Source organism: Cetorhinus maximus, chromosome 1 (assembly GCF_964194155.1).
Source record: "Cetorhinus maximus chromosome 1, sCetMax3.hap1.1, whole genome shotgun sequence".
Taxonomy (NCBI): domain Eukaryota; kingdom Metazoa; phylum Chordata; class Chondrichthyes; order Lamniformes; family Cetorhinidae; genus Cetorhinus; species Cetorhinus maximus.
The window spans coordinates 165,252,692-165,274,871 of NC_135879.1; the positions used below are offsets into that span (position 1 = coordinate 165,252,692).

The 22,180-nt window shown below is 46.2% G+C and overlaps 1 protein-coding gene across 2 annotated transcripts in view; it reads right to left on the minus strand.

Annotated features, from left to right (window-relative positions):
- The window catches only part of rab3c (RAB3C, member RAS oncogene family), a 255,761-nt gene that overhangs the window by 19,004 nt on the left and 214,577 nt on the right, over positions 1 to 22,180 (minus strand). The window lies entirely within an intron of this gene.

The window sequence follows — 22,180 nt, forward strand, 5'->3', positions numbered from 1 at the left end:
CACCCCTTGTGTATGCGCTTCTCCTCCCAAAGGTGGCTCCCATTGGAGGCTGAATGTGCACTCCTGGCCTCTTCCTTATTCTCGCCCTTCCTGCCTCCTCAGAGGAGCTGCCTCCATTGGACATGTCAGAACCTATACCCAGGCTAAGGGGAGGCCTCCGGAAAGCTGTAGGCCCAATAAAGATTACTGTCTGCAGAGTGCTGAGCTGAAGGTTTAAAGTACACAGAAAGCTGCTGGAATTCGTTCTGAACTGCTACAGACCACACAGGCAAGTTTAAAACATTTTCTGCAATAAATACTGCAAAGACCAGATTCACAACCCCACTGAGCCCTCTTATCCCGCCCGTGGATAAGTTTGATTAAAAAGTCTCTTACCCGCCTGCCCGTTGCGCTGAAGATCACATGAGTGCCTGAAAATTGCCGTCGATTGACGACTTAAGGGCCTTAACTAGCCCGTTAATTAATGGCGGGCATGTGTCGAACTTCATCACGCGCCTGCCCAGAGAAATATCGCGATGACGTCAGGATGCTCGCCCGAAGTCACCGCGCACCATTTTATGTGCTTATGTGCGGGGCCCGCCCCCTGCACGTCAAGCAGAAAATTCTGCCCACTGTGTGAAAAAGTTTTTTCTCACCTCGCAGTTGCTTCTTTTGCAAAACACTTTAAAACTGTGCCCTCTGGTCCTCGATCCATTTATTAGCGGGAACAGCTTCTCCCTATCTACTCTGTCCAGGCCCCTCATGATTTTGAAAACTTCTAACAAATCTCCTCTTAGCCTTCTCCTCTCCAAGGAAAACAGTCCCAACTTTTCCAATCTTTCCTCATAACTGAAGTTTCTCATTCCTGGAACCATTCTCATAAACTTCTTCTGCACTCTCTTGAATGCGTTCACATCCTTCCTATAGTGTGGCACCCAGAACTGTACACAATACTCCAGCTGAGGTCTAACCAGTGTCTTATGTAAGTTCATCATAACCTCAGTGCTCTTGTACTCTATGCCTCTATTAATGAAGCCTAGAATACTGTATGTATGCTTTATAAACAGCTCTCTACCTGCCCTGCCACCTTTAATGACTTATGTACATATACACCCAGGTCTCTCTGCTCCTGCACACCCTTTAGAATAGTATCCTTTATTTTATACTATCTCTCCATGTCCTTTGTACCAAAGTTTATCTTCACATTTCTCCGCATTGATCCTCATCTGCTACCTATCTGCCCACTCCACCAATGTGTCAGTGTCCTTTTGAAGTTCTATACTGTCCTCCTCACAGTTAACAATTCTCCCAAGTCTTGTGTCATCCGCAAACTTTGAAATTGTCCCCTGCACACCAAGGGCTGAATCTTCCGGTCAGTGTGCAGGGGCGGGCCCAACACGCCGACGTGTAAAATGACATGCGATGACGTCGGACGTGTATCTCAGTATCATCACGTGTCATTTCAATATATCATTTGGCTGGTGCACGCCGGAGCCGGCTGCGAGCCCGCTGAACTATCAACGGCCTATTAAGGCCATTAAAAAAGTAATTACACTTGTTAAGAATATTACCATCCAACCTTAAGGCTGGCGGGCAGGCGAAGAGCCCAAGCGGCCTTCGCATTTTTCAGGACACCTCATCCACGGGTGGGACGAGGTTTCCTGAAGCTTTTATAAAATAAATAAATAAATTTTACTAACTTCACAAACATGTCCCAGCTCATGTGACACTGTCACATGAGGGGACATGTTTAAATAAATTTTTACTTTATTTATTAAAAAGTTTTCTAATCCATTCAATCTCCCTGAGGCAGCTTCGTCCCTCAGGGAGATTGCTGCACTCTTTCACGCGCATGCGTGAAAGAGCGCAGGCCCCGGCTTTCTCTCCTCCCCCCGTCCGCACAGGTAGCGCCGAGTGCTATTGGCCACGCATTACGCTGGGCAGGCCTTAATTGGCCTTGCCGCATAAAAAGGTGGTGCGCGCGATCGGCTCCATGCCTGCCCCTGCCTGCTCCCGCCCCCGCCCGCCATAGGGAAATTTCTCCCCCAAGATCTAGTCATTTATACATATCAGGAAAGATCTAGCTCATTTATATATATCAGGAAAAATAACTTTCAGGAGTTTTATAAGATTGTATCATATGCTCTTACACTAATATTTGCAGTGAAATTTAAAATGAAACCATCTATTTTCTGTGTGGTGGAGTCCTTTCAGGTAGTCTCAGCCTGTAATGACTGAAGTCAACAAGTATGGCAAGTGGGGAAGAAACTACTGTATATTGGAAATACCTGGCTAGCGCACACCAAACAGGGCACAGAAGAAACTCTATTACTCCTCCATACTTTAATGGCAGTATTTTTACAAATATTATTAACCTTTCAACTGTTTGTGTGTTTTTCTTTTTTGTCACTTTTCTTGTTTTTCCTCTTCATTATGCTTTCCTCCATCCTTCCACAATCAAGAGGACAAGCAGATCTGCTTCTACAACCTTACAATACTGCTCAGCCATTGGAAGATCCATAAGACTGATCCAGCAGAAACTTGGCACTTATTTTATCCTTTCCTATTGCCAAAATGCTACATCACACAAATTCTGACAGACGAAAGAGTGTTGGCTGGTCTGTGAAGCAATGCAGAGAAGAATCAAGGCTGCAGAGTTGTGATTTTTGAGGCGAATAATTAAGTTTTCTTGGGCAAGTCACATTACCAATGAAGAGGTGCTAGTAAAATCTGAGACCAGAAGAACTCTGCTGACCAAGATCAGGAAGGGAGAGTTGGGATTTCTTGGGTGCGTAATAAGAAATCATGGCCAGGGTTTTATGGCCCCACCGCAGTGTGTCTCCACAGGGCGGAATCGGCGAGCCATTTAATTCTCCATTCAGCTTGGTGGGACCATAATATCCCACTGGGTGAGAGGGGCCGTAATATCCTGGCCCATGATTTTGAAAGTCTGGTGCTGATGGGAAAGATCGATGGTAAAAGAGATCGAGGTGGACAAAGAATGATCTTTCTAAAGTGCGTCAAAAACTGGATGACTGTACCAACAATAAAGATGATCCACACCTGCAGAGCAAGATTAACGTGGAGGTCCATGGTTGCCAATGCCCTCTTAGGGCATGTTACCTGAAGAAAGAGAGAGATTAGCAAAATTGCACTACCCAATTTGACAGTACCATCAAATTAGGAATATATTAGGAATGCAAATTAGGAATTCTGGATCAGGCTTATTGATCTGGAAGCTGAACTGCAGACATTGTGAAACATCAGGGAGGGAAAAGAGATAGCTGGACACTTTGTACCAGAAGATGGTCACACCCATTAGGGTCGTCTGTTTTGGTCAACGGTGAGGAACAGGAGGGTGTGACCGTGAGTGAGGCAGGTAAAGGGATCGAGCAGGCAGTAGGTGGAGGAGCCTCAGCCTTTGCAATTGTCAAACAGGTTTGAAGGGCTTGCAACCTCTGTGGACGAAAGTGAGGTATACAGGCCGGATGAGCAGATGGGCCATGGCACCATGGTACAGGAGGCCATTCAAGTGGGGGGAGCAAAAAGGAATGCAGTGGTAGTGGGGGATAGTATAGTGAGGGGGATTGACACTATTCTAACAGGGCACTTAGAACAATTCAAGGCAATTGAACAAAGTTAACATGATTTTGTGAAAGGGAAATCATGTTTTACCAATTTATTTGAGTTCTTTGCAGAAGTAACATGTGCTGTGGATAAAGGTGAACTGGTGGATGTACTGTACTTAGATTCCAGAAGGCATTTGATAAAGTGCCACATCAAAGGTTATTGCAAAAAATAAAAGCTTATGGTGTAGGGGGTAACATATTTGCATTGACAGAAAATTGGTTAGCTAACAGAAAACAGTGAGTAAGCATAAATGGGTCATTTTCTGGTTGACAAGATGTAACAAATGGTGTGCCACAGGGATCAGAGCTGGGGCAGCAACTTTTTCCAATTTATGTAAATGACTTGGATGAAGGGGCCAAAGGTATGGTTGGTAAATTTGTTGATGGCACAAAGATAGGTAGGAAAGTAATTTGTGAAAAGGACATAAGGAGGCTACAAAGGGACATGGATAGGTTAAATAAGTGGGAAAAGATCTGGCAAATGGAATATAATGTGGGGAAATGTGAAATTCTCCATTTTGGCAGGAAGAATAAGAAAGAAGCATATTATCTAAATGGTAAGAGGTTACAGAGCTCTGAGATGCAGAGGGATCTGGGTTTCCTAGTGCATGAATCGCAAAAGGTTAGTATGCAGGTAGAGCAAGTAATTAGGAAAGCTAAGAGAATGTTATCATTTATTGTGAGGGGAATTGAGTGCAAAGGTAGGGAGGTTATGCTTCAGTTGTACAGGGCATTGATGAGACCACACCTGGAGTACTGTGTACAGTATTGGTCTCCTTATTTAAGGAAGGATGTAAATGTATTGGAAGCAGTTCAGAGAAGGGGTACTAGACTAATACCTGGAATGGGTGGGTTGTTGTAAGAGGAAAGGTTGGACAGACTAGGCTTGTATCGGCTGGAGTTTAGAAGACTAAGACATGACTTGATTGAAACATATAAGATCCTGAGGGGTCTTGACAGGGTGGATGTGGAAAGGATGTTTCCTCTTGTAGGAGAATCTAGAACTAGGGGTCACTGTTTAAAAATAAGGGTTCGCCCATTTAAGACAGAGATGAGGAGACATTTTTTCTCTCAGAGGGTCATGAGCCCTTGGAACTTTCTTCCTCAAAAGGTGCTGGCAGCAGAGTCTTTGAATATTAAGGCAGAGATGGGTCGATTCTTGATAAGCAAGGGGGTGAAAGGTTATCGGGGGTAGCTGAGAATGTGGAGTTGAGGTTACAATCAGAGCAGCCATCGTCTTATTGAATGGTGGAGCAGGCTCAAGGGACTGAGTGATCTACTCCTGCTCTTAATTCATATATATATTGATTAGGGAAATGTGGGTACAGATCCACAATTCACTTTTAGTGAAATTAGTTAACACTGAATTAAATTTTACTGTTAGAAAATGCCACATTGGTGCAGTTAGGAGTCAGTGCCTTTCTGAGGTTAGGGTTGAGGCATATTGTTAAAGTAGAGCAGATCCCAGCACGGACCCCAGTGAGATTCTGATTCACATCTGCTCCATAACCTCTGGTGTACAAGAATATTTCTATGTAACATACAGGGGGAAGCAGGGGAAGTAGATAGAAGTATGAATTCAGCATAATCGATACTAAAAGAAACAATAGTGTATGTCCTAGCTTTAATGCACAACAACCTAGAAAGTTCCCAGTCCAGCAGACATGGGCCTCTATTTTCATCTCTGTAACATCCCCTGCCTCCTATCTCATTCTGACTGTCACTCAAATGTTTAACATGCCTTTTCACCTCCAGTTTCAATTAGTCCTTGCTGACCTTGCTGGAGTTCTATCATTCAGAAATCACAACCAATTAAAAATTCTGCCATTTGTGTTCTACCCCACAGTAAGTCCTATTCCCTTTCTATCCCTGTGCAAGTTACTAGCATTTTCCCTTGCACTCCCCTTGCCTTTAGTTCATATTTGTCTTTACGACCTTCATCCCCACACTGTGGAACTTCTAAAGTCTTTCTGTCTTCCTATAGCTTCTTCAAAAACCTCCTCAAAACCTACCTTTTTGACCTGGTGTTCAGTCGCCTTCCTCTATTTCTCAGCCTCCAGTTTTTTTTCCACTTCTGCTAAGCACTTCATCACTTTAAAGATGCTACATAAGTGCAAACTGTTATTGTGACCAGTCTCTGCCGATGTCAGCTATCTGGATGACCCAAATAAATATAAAAACTAAAGCCAGCATATCACCAGCTTTTTGCAAACCGGTGTGAACTTGTCTGTGCTGTGTGTTCTTGAGCAACGATTAGCACTTTGCAAAGGTGAAAAATTAAAAGCTGTGATGAAAATTAAAAACTGAAATGCTATGTGTTTATAAGCTTATTCCAAATACACTATTAGTAATTACATAGTGCTCAGAGTTTCTATGTTAAAATGAACAATGCATGTCCTTTTACAGCCAGATGTACAATTACAAGGAATTGTTGCACCATAGCAGCTGAACAAATTAACATTAATGGTCCATGCATTTATTTCCCAGACAGTGCATTTCATAAATTGGTCTCAATGTGTAGAAAGCCATGTATCTGATGTGACTCACAATATAGAATGTCAGACAGTAAATTAAAGGAAATGTTTGAGATTAACATGGGTAGGCCTAAAGGGCCACATAGTCAGATTTAATCACTGTTGCCCTGGAAACAATAGAGGTTGTAGGTTCACTTAATTCAGCTAAGAGACTAGACAAATAATAAAAGAACTGGCTTAAATGGAGAGTGTTGCTGTTCTACTAAGTGCTTTGCCATGTAATTAAATAGCCGGGGCACAATGATATGACAGAATGTTGATATCATCACCTTGCCAATTCTGTTTGGGAGCACAATACATTTTTAAATTTGGCTTGTAAAGAAAGGAAAGCCACTCTCAAGTGGTTCAATGGCAGTGACTATAGCATGTCAGCTGCAGCATCAGCATGATTACTATTCAACAGGTTGATTTCAAAGCTGGTTTCTCACAGCAGGCTCTCTCTGGAACTGAGCCTGCCTGAAGATTCAAGTCTCGAGCAATTTTTTAAAACAAAGGGAAAGTGTAGAATTCCTGAACCAGAAATGCATTTTCTTAGAGATTTCATATCATAGTATGATCTTGGAAGCAGATGTCAATGCATTGGTACAAATAGATTGGTGTTGGTACATGGATGACAATTTTCATCTGCATACGGCCCTATTCATGCTCATAAATAGGCAGGGGAGGGGTGGGGTCAGTAAATTTTTAAAAATCCCACTGCCTATTGGTTGCATAAGGTCTACCTGACTTGATTTATGAAATGGGTGGCAGCACTCCTGTCTAAAATGGACAGTAGTTTTATTCAAATTGGTTGCTGGACCCCACGACAGTTTTCAGGTACCAATTGGTAGGATTTGCGATATGCATGCTTCGTCCAGTGGTACCAGATTAAGATTGAGTGGACAGACCAGTGTTCCAGTGCACAAGGATCCTCCCCTGCCTCAAAACACAGTTGGTATGGACAACGCTGAGCAACATGCAGCTACCTGTCCATCTGGCAATAAAGTCAGTTTATCCCAGTTCCTCAACAATGGACTGCCACTTTACTCAATTCTCACACCGATGCTTTTTCAATGACCACACGCAAGCAACATGTTGCCAACAACGTCTTGAAAATTTAAAAATGTGGATGACCTTACCCTGACAATGCAAGCAACAGCCTGACATAGTCAGCCTCACAGAATCACACCTTACAGATTACCATGCACCGCACACCCCACCTCACCCCCCCAACAGCTGATGGATCAGTAATCCTCCATGTTGAACACCACTGGAACTGAGGGTGGCAAGGGTGCAGAATGTACTCTGGGTGGGGAACTTCAATGTCCATCACCAAGAGTGGCTCGGTAGCACTATTACTGACCGAGCTGGTTGAGTCGTTAAGGACATAGCTGCTAGACTGGTGATTAGGGAACCAACAAGAGGGGAAAACACACTTGACATCATCCTCGCCAACCTGCCTGCCGCAGATGCCAGCTTCACATTGAGAATGCCCTTCATCGTGTTGTGTGGCACTACCACCGTGCCAAATGGGATAGATTTCGAATAGATCTAACAACTCAAGACTGGGAATTGTACTCAACCACAGTCTGTAGCCTCATGGCCTGCATACCCCCACTCTACCATTACCACCAAGCCAAGTGATCAACCCTGGTTCAATGAAGATTGCAGGAGGGCATGCCACGAGCAGCACCGGGCATACCTAGAAATGAGGTGTCAACCTAGTGAAGCTATAACACAGGATGATGTGCCAAACAGCATAAGCAGCAAGTGATAGACAGAGCTAAGCAATTCCACAACCACCAGATCAGGTCTAAGCTCTGCAGTCCTGCCGCATCCAATTATGAATGGTGGTGGACAATTAAACAACTCACTGGAGGAGGAGGAATCTCCACAAATATCCCCATCCTCAACAATGAGGAGAGCCCAGCACATCAGTGCAAAAGATAAGGCTGAAGCATTTGCTAAAATATTCAGCCAGAAGTGCCGAGTGGATGCTCCATCTCAGCCTCCACCAGAGGTCCCCAGCATCACAGATACCAGTCTTCAACCAATTCGATTCACTCTACACGATATCAAGAAATGGTTGAAGGCACTGGATACTGCAAAGGTTATGGCCCTGACAATAGTCCGGCAATAGTACTGAAAACTTATGCTCCAGAACTTGCCGCGCCCTAGCCAAGCTGTTCCAGTACAGCTACAACACTGGCATCTACCCGACTATGTGGAAAATTGCTCAGGTGTGACTGTGCACAAAAAACAGGGCAAATCCAACCCGACAACTTACCGCCCTATCAGTCTACTCTCCATTATCAGTAAGGTAATGGAAGGGGTCATTAACAGTGCTATCAAGTGGCACTTGCTTAGCAATAACCTGATCACTGATGCTCAGTTGGGGTTCTGCCAGGGCTACTTAGCTTGTGACCTCATTACAGCCTTAGTTCAAACATAGGTAAAAGAGCTGAACTCCCGAGGTGAGGTGAGAGTTCCTGCCCCTGATATCAAGGCAGAATTTGACCGAGTGTGGCATCAAGGAGCCCTAGCAAAACTGGGGTTAATGAGAATACAGGGGAAAACTCTCCACTGATTGGAGTCATACCTAGCACAAAGGAAGATGGTTGTGGTTGTTGTAGGTCAGTCATCACAACTCCAGGACATCGCTGCAGGAGTTCCTCAGGGTACTATCCTAGGCACAATCATCTTCAGCTGCTTCATCAATGACCTTCCTTCCATCATAAGGTCAGATGTGAGGATGTTCGCTGATGATTGCACAATGTTCAGCATCATTCACAACTCCTCGGATACTGAAGCAGCCTATGTCCAAATGCAGCAAGATCTGGACAACATCCAGGCTTGGGCTGACAAGTGGCAAGTAACATTCACACCACACAAGTGGCAGGCAATAACAAGAGAGAATCTAACCATCATCCCTTGACATTCAATGGTACTGCCATCACTAAATCCCCCACTATCAATATCTTGGGGGTTACCATTGATCAGAAACTGAACTGGACTAGCCATGTAAATACTGTGGCTACAAGAGAAAGTCAGAGGCTAGGAATCCTGCAGCAAGTAACTCACTTCCTTACTCCCCAAAGCCTGTCCACAATCTACAAGCACAAGTCAGGAGTGTGATGGAATACTCTCCACTTAGCTGGATGAGTGCAGCTCCAACAACACACAAGGAGCTTGACACCATCCAGGGCAAAGCAGCCCACTTGATTGGCACCACATTCACAAACATTCACTCCCTCCACCACCGATGCACAGTGGCAGCAGTGTGTACCATCTACAAGATGCTCTGCAGGAACTCATCAAGGCTCCTTAGACAGCACCTTCCAAACCCACAACACTACCATCTAGAAGGATAAGAGCAGCAGATACATCGGAACACCACCATCTGGAAGTTCCCCTCAAAGCCACTCACCATCCTGACTTGGGAATATATCGCCACTCCTTCACTGTCGCAGGGTCAAAATCTTGGAACTCCCTCCCTAACAGCACATGGGTGTATCTACACCAAATGAACTGCAGTGGTTCAAAAAGGAAGTTCACCACCACCTTCTCAAAGGCAATTAGGGATGGGGCAATAAATGCTGGCTTATCCAGCAAAGCCCATATTCCGTGAATAAATAAAATAAAATTTCACATCCTTCCTAAAGTGTAGTGCCCGGAATTGGACACAATACCTGAGTTAAGGCCAACCCAGTGTTTTATGGAAGCTCACCGTAACTTACTTGTACTTTAAGCCTCCTATTTATAAAGTTCAGGATCCTGATTTGAATGGAACCAAATGGATGGCCCTTTCAGAGAGCAACATAAATATTTTTTTAGAATTGTCCCACAAAATCAATAAACAGATTTATTAAGGGTTTTTAAATTCTGTTTTCATAATTAATAACATAAATGAGGAAGAATGAGAATTTCATTATGAATTATTCACTTCACTGAAATGTTTACATAGGTTTCAATTTGATTTACATTTAAGAAACAACTTAAGCATTTACGTAAATTCTGTTGTTTCCTCACTCAGCATTGATTTGGTAATAACCAATTGGTTGCCATGTATTTATGCTAAACTTTATAGACAGTTCCAAAGATTTATTCAATTTGGGATTATTGCCTTTTAGCAGATAGGAGAGATTCCTGTAGTGGAGTCTCCCTAAATTATGAAATCAAAGTTATGCTTAGTCTGTACGTTCTAAAATGTCCATTCTAATGAGGTTTTAAATTTCTGCCTTGCCACAGTAAATAAAGTGAGGGTTGCATTTCCTAATCCTTTGTACTTACAAAAACAATTTTAATATTTGTGCCTCTTGTGCTCTTAAGCTTACACCTTTTAGTGTATCTGTATGAGTGTGGCACAGGATTGACAGAATTGATTCTTTTGCTGGGATTGTTTACACTGGATATTGAACAGGTTGCCCACCTACTAATGTTTAGGGTAAAATGACTTCTGCCTCAATCCTTTACTCACAAAAATAAATTAGACCAGAGTTCAGCTGACTATAGCAATCCACAGTACCCAACAGGTAACCTTGCACAAAGGCATTTCTCCAAACACCCCCCTTTCCATCAAAAGAAAAAAAACATTGCTTGCACTATCATTTGCAGTTGCAAGTTACCCACATACGCAGTCTACAAAGAAAGTCATCATTCGCGGACAGAAAACTGTTCATTCTAGTCTGTCCTACTTTCGTCCAACTCCACGCATGCATTGCGCACATAATCTTTAATGGTACGCGTGTGGGTTGTTATTGTTTATTCGTCTGGTGTCTGCTGGTTCCTGTGATGACATTGCCCCTCCAGGGAATGTTGTTACCGTGGTAAATGTTGCTACTGATCAACTAAGTGATAGTGCACGCAATGTCATTTTTTCCTTTTTATGAAAAGGGGGATGTTTGGAGAAATGTCTTTGTGCACAGTTGCATTTGTTGGGGAGCAGGTGACCTCAGGGGCTGATGGTCGTTCTGTTCCTTGTTCAGTTGATGAAATCAACGCTTCCTCATCAGCAGCCTGTTGTAAAGGAGCAGCTTCTCCAGTAGCACGTACGTGCCTGTGGTTGCAACAATATATCTGGTTCATTTTCACCATGTACAGTTGAGGTGATAGCTGCTTGACGCAGGTTCCAAGTTGCCAAGTGGGCTGACATTTGTCGAGTGTGCTGAATCTTTGCGCTCTGACCGGCTCACCAACTCTCAATTCTGGCAATGATTTGGCTTTTGGTCATGTAACTTTAATTTTGTCACTCACTCCTGTTACTACTTTTGGGGGAGAATTTTCTCCCTGTCGGGCGGGCATTTCGGGAGCGGGCACGGGCGGGCGCGGAGCCAATCGCTGCCTGTGATCGGCTGTGCGCCACCATTTTACAAGGGCTGGCCAATTAAGGCCTGCCCAGCGTGAATCGCGGCTCCCGAGGACAGCGGGAGTGGGTGGGCGGCGGCGGGAGTGCAATGACCGCTGGGTCCAATGGCGACCCGGCGGCCTGTTCAAATAGAGCGCAGGCAGCCTTCCAAAGGCTGTTCATCAAGGCCAGTTGAAGGGCTCCCCAGAGCACTGCTGGAGAGCAGGCCAGGCCGGAGGGTAGGGCAGTGGTGCAGGCCAGGTCGGAGGGTAGGGCAGCAGAGCAGGCCAGGCCGGAGGGTAGGGCAGCGGAGCAGGCCAGGAAGGAGGGTAGGGCAGCGGAGCAGGCCAGGAAGGAGGGTAGGGCAGCAGGGCAGTGTGCCCCTCGCTTTTCTGACGAGTGCTTAGCCGCCCTCCTGGAGGTGGCAGCATAGCGGGAGGTCCTTGTTCCTAGAGACGGGAGAAGGGGGGCCCCCCACCTGGCTAAACGTGTCTGGGAGGAGGTGGCAGAGATAGTCAGCTCCCATGATGTGGTGCGATGCACCTGAGTCCAGTGCTTCAAGCCTTTCAACGACCTCCTGCGTTCGGGAAGAGTGAGCACCATGTTGGCAGAGGGCACTTAACACAGCAGGTAGGCTTCCCCCCCACCCCCCGACCACCCCCCAATGCCTCTGAGAGCAGTTACAACATTGAATCATTCACAGCATGTTTCCCTCACTGGGTGGGCCAGCAGATATTGCCCATGCCTAGTTCACCCTGAGCAGGTGATGCTGAGAGGGTTCTGCACTTGCAGCAGGTGCGACACTGGCACCCAGAGTACTGTTTTGGGAGCAACCTTAAGGATCTGCACCTAGGCAGAGTGCTGGAACTGCAAAACGTGTCAAAGTCAGGCTGCTGACATACTGGGAGGGGAGCTTCCAGGTGGCGGGGCACCAATCCATCTGCTGGTCTTTGCGTTCCATGTGCTTGTGCCTCCTTGCTTTGCAAGGTTAGACCGTGTGGTGGCAAATGTAATGGAGGCAGCATTTGGGCAAGGGGGGGTCAGCTCTGGCTTCTTGGTGTTGGTGTGAGTGTGCGGCAGCGGCAGGGTGACGAAGCACTGCAATGTCCCACTCTGGCTGGGTTGGCAGGGATGTGATGGGAATCCAGGTACAGGGTGGACTAATCAATGCTCTTCTCTCCTTTTCAGGAGAAGACTGCACACAACGCTGACGAGCGGATGCGGACTGGTGGAGGCCAGGCCCAGTTGGCCATAATCATCAGATACGAGCAGGAGGTGATGGAGCTGGAGAGGTGTCATGTGTCCAGGTCCACTGGTGGCGGTGAGGCTGGGGTGCCACGGGGAGGTAAGATTGCCGTGCATTGAGGCCACCATGTGTGTCCCAGCAGCTATCCTACTGTTGTATGTTCAGCGATTGAAGCTTCCAACATGGGTTGACCATTGATTATGGAAGGATGAGCACATACTGATCTGGGGGACAGGCATGCACATTGACATTGTCTCCACTTGAACTAATCAAATGTCCTTGTTCTTCCTTTCAGCATCACCGGAGCAGGGCCGGGAGGAGGAGGCAGAAGGGCCACCTCTCACACCTGTAGGCCCAGATGAAATGGAATCACCACTGTCACACCATCTCTGCCTGGTAGGCACCAGCGCAGAAACTAGCACCTCAGTGGGAATTAGATCGTTGGCTAATTTCCCGGGGCACAGCGGTGAGGGCACTTCACACTCGCTTGTAAGGTCGGCAGTCGGAGGACTGCAGGGAATCAGGCACATGCTCAGTTGGTGGCTGATGATGTGTCTCTGGAGTCGCCTATGAGGCAACAGATGCTGGAAGTGCAGCAGGATCTGCGGGAGGATCTGGTGGAGATACATAAGACAATGCGTGGCATGGTGCCCGTGCGTGAGGAGTCCACATGGACCATCACCGATACAATGAGCCTCATGGCCAAGCACCATACTTCCTCCATGGAGAGAGTGGCGACTCTCGTGGAGAGGCTCCTCCAGGAGAATAATCAGGGCCTTCTGGGGTTGCACTCGGACCTGCAAGCCCTCACAGCAGCATTGATCTCAGCTGGTCAGTGCCAGTGTGGGAGATGAATTGGGTACCAAGAATCCCAGCTTGGTGCCAATCCATCAATGGTGAGCAGGAAGATCTGAAGCGACCTCAAGTCGGCGCAAGAGCTGCCTGTCATCTCTGCGGGCTCCTCTCAGGGCACTCCGGATGAGGGAGAAACTCCTCCTCCCCTCTGCCAGTGCCCATGGGATCCGATGAGGCTGCGGCGACTGGGGAGATGCTAGCCGTGGAACTGGCCACTCCCTCTCAGGTGGTGCCATCAAAGGCTCCAGGGACCAGAGGATGCTCGCTAAGGTCATCGAGGCCAACGGGACAGCACCAGTGAGCAGGCTGTCTCAGATGCCAGTGCCAGCAAGGGGGGGAAGCACCTAGATATAGCACCCGGAAACGTAAACTTACGGCACCTTATGCGCACCACGGGCTTCTCACTGGTGGTTTTATGTTGCCCTATTAGTTGATGACAAGTTGGTGTCATGCGTAACACCTTTGCATTCAGTTTCTTTTCTGCTTTAGTTTGTTAATTCATTAATGTTTGAATGTGAGCATGGCTCAGGGCGATTCCTTACTTTTGCAGGTGGACGGGAACCCATGATGTTATGAGTGACTTGTTTGTCATTGAGCTTTATTGACAAGGCACATAGTTAATGTTCCTAACCAAGCAGATATTGCTCTCAGGTATCGAATATGGAGTCTGCAGCCCTGGTGTGTGTTGGAGGTCCATCTATGATGGGCCAGCTGAAGGTTCGTTGGACTAAAGTCTCCCGGGTGTCCCTGCCTCCCTGAAGGATGCCCGGGTCAGTGTCTATCCCCTCAGTGTTCCCCTGTGCGTGCTCATCCTTGGACTCACTGCTGGACTGCGTTCCCCCTTATCCAACGCAAGATTGTGCAGAGTGCAGCATGCAACCACTATCAGTGACACACGATCTGGGGGGTACTGGAGTGCGCCCCCTGAGCAGTCCAGAGATTGGAAGCGCAACTTGAGAAGACCGATGGTTCTCTCCACCACTGCTCTTATGGAGGTGTGGCTCCTTTTGTACCGCTGCTCGGCCTCTGTTCTTTGATGGTGGAGAGGTGTCATGAACCACCTCTTGATGGGATAGCCCTTGTCACCCAGCAGCCATCCATCCAGCCAGGCTGGAGCACTGAAGAGCCCCGGCACCTGGGAGTGTCAGAGGATGTAGGCGTCGTGGGAGCTGCCTGGGTACCTTGCACAGACTTGCAGAATCTGCATCCTGTGATCACACATTATCTGCACGTTCATGGAGTGGAAGCCCTTCCTGTTGACGAAGGCACCGGGCTCACCTGCTGGCACCTTGATGGCCACATGTGAACAGTCTATAGGACCCTGGACCGGGGGAAGCCAGCAATCGCCCCAAAGCCTCTGGCTCGCTTGGTCTGGCTGGCCTCGTCCCAGTGGTAGTGGATGAAAGCCAATCCACGCCTGAACAGAGCCTCTGTTACCTGCTTGACACAAGTGTGGACAGCTGATTGGGAGACTCCACAAAGGTCACCCACCAACCCCTGGAAAGAGCTGGAGGCACAGAAGTTGAGGGCAGTCGTGACCTTCAATGCTGCTGGCAAGGGGTGCCCACCCATACAGTTGGCGCAGATCTCAGGGCCAATCATCTGACAAATGGAAGTCACTGTCTCCCTTGAGAGACGGAGCCTCCTTCGGCACTGCACCTCAGACATATTGAGATAGCTGCTTCGCCGCCTGTATACCCTGGCAGCAGGATAGTGGCGTCTTCTGTGGCCCCTTACACCTTGGACTTCCTTTTGCGCCTCTTGTACCTGCGCCTCTCCTCCCAAAAGTGGCTCCCCTGGAGGCTGAATGTGGACTCCTGGCCTCCTCCATCTTCTGCCCCTTCCTTCCTCCTCATAGGAGGTGCCTCCAGTGGATAGCACAACTCCCATTCCCAAGCTAAGGGAAGGCTGCCTGAAACCAGCAAGGCCCCAGAAATGATACAAAAACAAAAATTGCTGGAAAAACTCAGCAGGTCTGACAGCATCTGTGGAGAGAAAGACAGAGTTAACGTTTTGAGTCCTTATGGCTCTTCTTCAGAACCGGTTCAGTTATGAAGAAGAGTCTTCTTTAGTTCTGATGAAGAGTCACATGGACTCAAAATGTTAACTCTGTCTTTCTCTCCACAGACGTTGTCAGACCTGCTGAGTTTTTCCAGCAATTTTTGTTTTTGTTTCAGGTTTTCAGCATCCGCAGTATTTTGCTTTTACCCCAAAAATGATGTTTACTCCAGAGTCCTGACCTGAAGCCTGTTACTCCTGTCTAAACAGCTGTGAAGAGTTTTGACGTATTCCTGTTCATACAGGCAAATAGCAGTAAGTTTAAGCATTAAACGTCTGACAAATAACACTCACGACCCCACTCACCCGCCCATGGACGAAATTTATAAAAATGTGGCCTACCCGCCTGCCCATTGTGCCCGTGCAACAACCTGAAGGTTGCATGGGCCCTGAAAAATCGGCGTCAAAAATTGCCTCAAGGGCCTTAATTGGCTCGTTAATTAATGGCAGGCGCGCATCGAAGATCATTGTGTGCCCACCCACCGAAGTATCACGATGGCGCATGCCGACGTGAAAATTCTGGCTCTGGTTTCAGTAGAGTTTTAGCTATTGCAAGCTTGGGTGCAGCGTGACAGAAGTTGCTGGACTGGACTACTTTCCATGCCTTCAGTAAGTGTTTTTCTCCACTCAAAAATCGCCTTGTACACATCTGTGCTGATCCTGATAAGGTGTGAGCTGTAGGAGAGATGCAGCAACCAACAGATGTGAAGGCGGTTCAATGATTTGTAGGATTTGTGAACTACCTCGCGAAGTAAGGTAGTACATGTAAACACACTGCAAAGGATGTTCAGTGGTATAGGGGCACAGAACAAGGAACAGCTTTTGCTCAGATCAAACAACCAGTGATGGCAACGCCTGTGTTGAGGCACTACAATGTTAACAATGAAGTCACCCAGCAGTGTGATGCGAGGCAGGACTTAGAGTAACCCTCATACAGCATGGGTCTACTCAATTTTTTGATGATCCTTTGGCAAATTTCACTGCTGCCTGGACTTTTCCACTTGACTGGGGATAGTGTGGAGATGATGTGCAGTGCTGAATTTTCCAATCATTTTTGAAGTGCCTGAATTCTTCATTTACGAACTGAGGGCCATTGTCGCTCATCACAATGTCAGGAATGTCATGATGACTAAGGTGTGCTTTCAGGCATTCTATGATCTCACTGGTGGCCATTGACGTCAGCTTGTCAACTCCCAGTAGACTGAAAAGTAGTTGACGGTGACGTGATAGTTAGTTCTAAAGAGAGTGAAGAGGTCTGTTCCAAGTTTCATCCACGGTCTGTCTGGGATGTCATGAGTCATGGGTAGCTCTTTAGCTTGCTTAGCTTTATGTTCATTACAAGCACTGCACTGATTGGTATGGTCTTTGATCTCCATATTTGGCCAGTAGAGTACTTTTGTTGCCTTTCTCAGACTAGGCTCAATTCCTGATGGCCAGCATGGATATGCTTCAGCATCTCTTTCCTCATCTCCTTAGGGATGATGACTCTAGTTCCTTTGTACAAGAAGGCAATCACTTCATCCCTGTATGCCCAACACTCTCTTATAGTCCTAGATAGTTTCAGGCCATCCTGTCATCACTACTTCTTGCAGCACTTGGAGAGTTGCATCTCATTGCATAGTTTGCTTGATCTGAGCAAAACACTAGATTCAATGTCTCTGATGGGTTGATGACTTCCAGAGCATGATGTGCTGCTGCTTCTCGATGAATATGGAAGATTTCACACTTCATACTAGCATCATCATCTTTCTTCAAAGGGAGTGCAACTCTCAAGAGCCATATCTGCTTCCCCTGCTTGTACTTAACTTCCAATATCTCTGCAGGCAAAGTAACATCCTTTGCAGACATTTTGGAGTAGGTAGAAATGTTTTGAGAAAAATACTTTAAAGTGGCTTGTGGTCAGACTCTACCATCACTTTGTCTCTCCCAAACAGGTATTGAATAAAACGGTCACAAGCAAAGACAATAGCCAAGGCACTCTTTCTTCATCTGGACATAGCATCATTCATTTTTTTTTAGCAGATGCAAATGCAACTGATTGACATCGCTGCATGAGGGTTGCTCTAAGTCCTGTCTTGTTGGCATCATACTGCAGGATGACCTCATTGTTAACGTTGTAGTACCTCAGCACAGGAGTTGCCGCCACTAGTTATTTGATCTGAGCAAAAGCTGTTTCTTGTTCTGTGCCCCAATACCACTGAACATCCTTTTCAGTGAGCTTATGTAGAGGTTCACACTCTGATGACAAATTGGGCAAAAACTGCACTAGGGCTTGAATCTTCTGATCAGTGTATGGAGGTAGGCCTCGCTCGCCATGTAAAATGATGTGCGGTGACATTGGGCGTGTGTCCCGACGTCACCGCGTGTCATTCAGATCGTCAGTTTGGCGGGTGCTCACCAAAGTCAGCTGCGCGCCCGCCGAACTGTCAAAGGCGTATTAAGGCCATTGATTAACTAATTAAGCTGGTTACCTGGCGGCCTTCGCATTTAACACGAAACCTCATCCACGGGTGGGATGAGGTTTCATGAAGTGTTTAAAAATTGAATAAAAATTTTTATTAAAAGTCATTGACATTTCCCAGCTCATGTGAGACTGTCACGAGGGGACACGTCTGAAAAATTTTTTTTCTTTATTTAAATTTTTCATAATCAAACTAATCTCCCTGGGGATTTCTGCACTCTTTCGTGCGTGTGCCTCCTCCCCCCGCCTGCACAGAGAACGCTCAGCGCTTCTGGTTGCGCATTACGCTGGGTGGGCCTTAATAGGCTGCCCACGTAAAATGGCGGCACACAGCCGATCGCGGGCAGCAAATGAATGCGCGCCTGCTCAGCCCCCTCGATGGGAAGAAAATTCTCCCCTAGGTAGTTCACAAATCCTTCAAATCATTGAACTGCCTTCACATCTGTTGGCTGCTGCACCTCTGCTACCGCTCATACCTAATCAGGGTCAAGGTGAAGTCTTTTCACTTTCAGTACATGACCTGTGCACTTGACTTCAGCCAGGTTCAGTTGCAGTTTTTTATTATTCAGCTTCACGTTTATCTGGCGAGCTGTCTCTATCACTCTCACTAGATTCTGATCATGGTCTGCAATGGCTTCCTCCACTGTATCTCTACATCCATCATCCATTGACTAGCAGATTATCCACGATCACTTCCACTCCTAGAAAGTCATTGACTATCTCGTGCTCTGTGTTGATACTCTTCTAGAACAGCAGAAATGGCAAATGGCATGCACAACCATCTGTACCTCCCAGATACCATCCAGAACGTACACAGATAACTGCTGCTTTCATCCAACTTCACTTACCAATATCCATCCTTCATGTCTACATATGAACATATGAATTAGGAGCAGGAGTAGGCCATCCCTCGAGCCTTCTCCTCCATTCAATAAGATCATGGCTGATCTGATTGTAACCTCAGCCTTACATTTCTGCCTACCCCTGATAACCTTTCACCCCCTTGTTAATCAATCTATCTACCTCTGCTTTAAAAATATTCAGAGAGCTGACTTCCACCACCTTTTGAGGAAGAGAATTCCAAAGACTCACAATCCTCTGAGAGAAAAAAAATCTTCTCATCTCTGCCTTAAATGAGCAATCCTTTATTTTTAAACAGTGACCCTGGTTCTAGATTCTCCCACAAGAGGAAATATCCTCTCCACATCCACCCTGTCAAGACCTCTCAGGATCTTAAAAGGATCTAGGATGGTAAAGATCTTTGCTGTGGCAAATTGCGGTAAAATTTCTTCAATGGTTGGCATGGGTTAGCGAGGTCTCTTCAGAGCTTTACTGAGGTCCTTTGGATCATAGTCTCAGTTTTCCAAGTTGTTTCACTGCTACCATGCTGCTAATCCAGTCTGTAGGAATTGTTACTTTTTTGATTACTCCCATCATGTCTTTCAGGCTGGACTTGATGGCAGCTGGAACTCTTCTCAGAATATGCTGAGTCGGTCTCACACTCTTTTCTATTTCAAGATGATATTCATCAGGAAGACATCCAAGACCTGTGAAAACATCTTTGTAATTTGCCAGGATCTGTTCAGCAGTCAATGGCTTTGTGCCATGTGAAACACTGCAAATCTCTTCTGGTTCATGGAGGGTTACCAATCCAAGCTTTTGACCTGTTTCAGCTGAGATGAGGGGATATTGCTTCGCGTCTCCTATCTGGAACTGTAGATCTTCTTTCTTCCCACTGCATTGGGCTTAGTTTGCCCTCTTGGGGTGAGCATAGTTCCATCATAGAGCCTCAATTTTATCTTCCACAGCTTCATTTTTGGGTCACCATTTTGAGCAATTTCAAACAGGTCTGAGAAGCTCATGATTTTGCATATAGCACTGGTGTCTATCTTATACTTCACATTAACTTGGTGCTCTCCTTCGGAAGTCATCATTCCAATAGTCACAAACCATTTTCTACCTTCAGAATTGATGGTGCCAACCTGTTCTAGCATGTAGAATCATTGTCCGACATCTCTCTAGAAACCATCTTCATAGGCTTACTTTTTTTCTTCCAGCAAAACACTTGCATGAAAAGTGATTCAGTTTGCACTTAGGGCACTGCCTTCCCCATGCTGGACATGCTTCTTTTTCTTTCTTGTGTATCCACCACAATATTTGCATCCAGTGCTCTGACCTTAATCTTTCTGCTGGCCCTTCTGTAAATAGCTCTTCCTTTTCTCCATCGTTTTGTACTTGAAAGGCCTAGACTGCCTTTCCACATAGTGCAAAGCCCCATCAGTTCTCCTATCAAAAATCTTCAGCTGATGATTAATCACTTCAGAGCTTCTGCACATGTAGTAGCTTTCTTGAGAGTAAGTTTCACTTCTTTCAGCAGATGTGCTCTCACAGTAGGATCCCTTGATCCTAAGACAATCCGATCCCTGATCAAATCATCCTTCAGTTGCTCAGACTCACAATATTCAGCTATGTGTCTCAGTGCAGACACATACTAATCAAAGTTCTTCCCCACTTCCTGAGCTCTGATAATGAACATATAGCATTCGTTAATAACATTAATAGAGGGTTAAAAACGGGTCTTCAAGGCCTCCACCTTGAAGACTGGCCTTTTTTGCCCCTCAGTGAGGTCTAGGTTGCAATACAGCTTGTAGCATTCTTTGCCCAGCGCGGATAACAGAGTTTCTACTCTTATTTGTTCATGTTTCTTGTTTAACTCTGTGGTAATTTCATAGTCCTGGCCATTGAAACTGAAAGAATTCTAATTAATTTTCAAATCTGCCTTCATCTCCGTAGAAACAGGTACTGGAATATTCAAAACCATCCTGACTCACTTAGTAGTCAATGTGTGGTACAAGTTGCAGACTGTAGTTTTAAATGTTCCCTGCTGTTCTTACAGCTATTAAAATGCAGTCAATTTCAGCTTCACACTCCTGACACAATGTTCCATATGGTGGATAAAATGCCTCAGCTCTTTACTCACAATGAAATGACATCAGAGGTCACATGACTCAGAGGTGACATGACTATGGCAAGCTAAAGTACACAACAGGCAACTGTGCACAAAGGCATTTCTCCAAACATGTTCCTTTTAAAAGCTGTCAGATTGTGTCATTCAGGCTGGAACTAATAAATTACAAAGAATTTAAAGATAAAAAGATGATTTGCAATACAGTGCTTGCATTGTATTCAAGACTGTATCTGAGACTAAAATAATTAATGGAATATATTTTCATCTGGTTTAATGGATTGGTTGCTTGTTATTGAACTTGCAAATTTCCACTTCCATGGATTTACAGCTGGACAGAAAGTTGATAATTGACTCAATACTGTTTTAAATTTTATGGAAGTGAATTTTATTAAGGTGATGGGGGTTTCACTTGCTTTCTCTGGGAAGGCCCACCAGTATTTCGTGCCAATCAGGCAGTTGAGAGGTCACCAGCGTGCCTTCCATGGGATCAGGAATCCGGGGATGGGAAGCCCCGCCTGCCAAGAAATGCCAACCAATCAGAGGTCAGCAGTTCCTTTGCTCAGAAGCACTCCAGGGGAGGTGGTGGCTGCTGCCAAAATGACATTTACCAGAAACCTAGGATTGCAGATTGACCCTGGCCAGTGGTGAATGATGGTGGGAGGGGTTTCACGGGGTGGGGATCATGGGGGAGGGTGTTGTGGGGGGGTCAGCAGTAAGGGCAGGGGTGTGGCTCTCAGCTGCGCCCCTGCTTCCCGATGCCAGGTCCCTCGGTCAAGCACTGAGTCCCTTTGAATGAGGGACCTCCCCAGGAGACAACAAAAATCTCACACATATCATGCTCCCTGTGTGGCTACTACCAGCAGCAGCGGGAAAAGAGGCCTTTAATTTAGCATTAATTGGTCCTCCAGAGATTCAATTGGCAATGGGGCGGGAAGGCCATCCACAGGCTGTCCCACCATGGACTTAATTGGGGTGGAGGAAGGAAGGTGGCGGGGTCTTCGTCTGTCACCCGCCCACCCGATTAAATGCCCACCCCACCTCCAAACACGCCATGGGGGAGAGCATAAAATACCACCCACTGAGCCCTTTTCAGAAACTTTTACTTGGGTCTCTGAACACCATGAAGT